The sequence below is a fragment of the Eurytemora carolleeae genome, unplaced genomic scaffold (assembly GCF_000591075.1).
Source record: "Eurytemora carolleeae unplaced genomic scaffold, Eaff_2.0 scaffold413, whole genome shotgun sequence".
Lineage (NCBI taxonomy): Eukaryota > Metazoa > Arthropoda > Copepoda > Calanoida > Temoridae > Eurytemora > Eurytemora carolleeae.
The window spans coordinates 1-1,685 of NW_019396310.1; positions in this window are offsets into that span (position 1 = coordinate 1).

Here is a 1,685-nt window from a genome sequence, read left to right on the forward strand (position 1 = left end):
CTTCCAAAACGTCCTTTTGTCTTTTCAACAACATTGTTAAACAATAATTTACTAGGTATAATTATATAGTATACATGGTGTCCCATTATACTGTAGGTGTCCCAGCTGTATACATGGTGTCCTATTATACTGTAGATGCCCCAGTTTACATGTTGTCCCAGTATACATGGTGTCCCATTATACTATAGGTGTCCCAGCTGTATACATGGTGTCCCATTATACTATAGGTGTCCCAGCTGTATACATGGCGACCCATAATACTAAAGGTGTCCCAGCTGTATACATGGTGACCCATTATACTATAGGTATCCCAGCTGTATAAATGGAATCCCATTACACTATGGGTGTCCCAACTGTATACATGGTGTCCCATTATGCTGTAGATGTCCCAGTTTAAACGTCCCAATATACATGGTGTCCCATTATACTATAGGTGTCCCAGTAAACATAGTGACCCATTAATATTATACTGTAGGTGTCCCAGCTATTTACATGGAGTCCCATCATACTGTAGATGTCCCAGTTTAAATGTTGTCCCAGTATACATGGTGTCCCAGTAAAATATAGGCGTCCCTGTAAACATGGTTTCCCATTATATTGTAGGTGTCCCAATAAACATGGTGTCCCATTATACTGTAAATGTCCCAGTTTACATGGTGTCCCAGTGTACATGTTGTCACAATATATAGTAGATGTCACAGTTTATATGGTGTCCCATTATACTGTAGATGTCCCAGTATACAATGTGTCCCATTATACTGTAGATGTCCCAGTTTACATTATGTGCAATTATACTGTAGGCGTCCCAGTTTATAATGGTGTCCCATTATACTGTAGCATTATACTGTAGGTGTCCCATTATACTGTTGGTGTCCCAGTACACCCTGAACTAACGAGAGAGAGAAGCATTCGGTTTCTTAAATTTGAAATCAAACGTGTTTTCGTCTATAACTCAACAGTCTTTAGACTTACAGATTTGTTTATTTTATACTTTTTCAATCAAAATGTAAATGCCAACAAAAAATTATTTTGGATAAAAAGCTATAAAATTATGTTTAATGGGTCAAATTGTGATCGAAATTCACAGTTTTTTGAAATATTGACAGAACCGTTAAATCCACGTGAGTATATATGGTGTCCCATTATACTGTTGTTGTCCCAGTATACATGGTTTCCCATTATACTAAAAAGAAATAATACAGATTTTAAATGTGCAAGTAATTTAGAACGATTGTGAAATGTTTTGAATTATGTATAAAAGCTAATGAGTCTGATTGTAAAATCTGTAAAATAAAAAAATATCATGTAGATTTAACATATGAATTTAGAAACTAAAAAATCAACAAAACAACAAAAAAAATAACAAAAAAGCAAAAATGTATAAGAAATTTATAATTACACAATATCTATATTATAAATAAACATATATATATACAGTAATACACGTTAAGAATTAAGCGTGAGTTGTGTGTAAAGTTGTGGACACAGGGTTATAATGGCTTAATTTCTCTAACAATAGCTCAGAAGTGTGAACTGAGGGGTTGATGCTAATTGTTCAAATATGTTTCAAATTTATATATTTGCATTTGACTAATTGCATTATATTTGGTAGAATTTACAGCTTAAACAAACAAACCCACGTGCGCCGCGCACACGAATAAATACACGAGAACGAGCAGCAAACA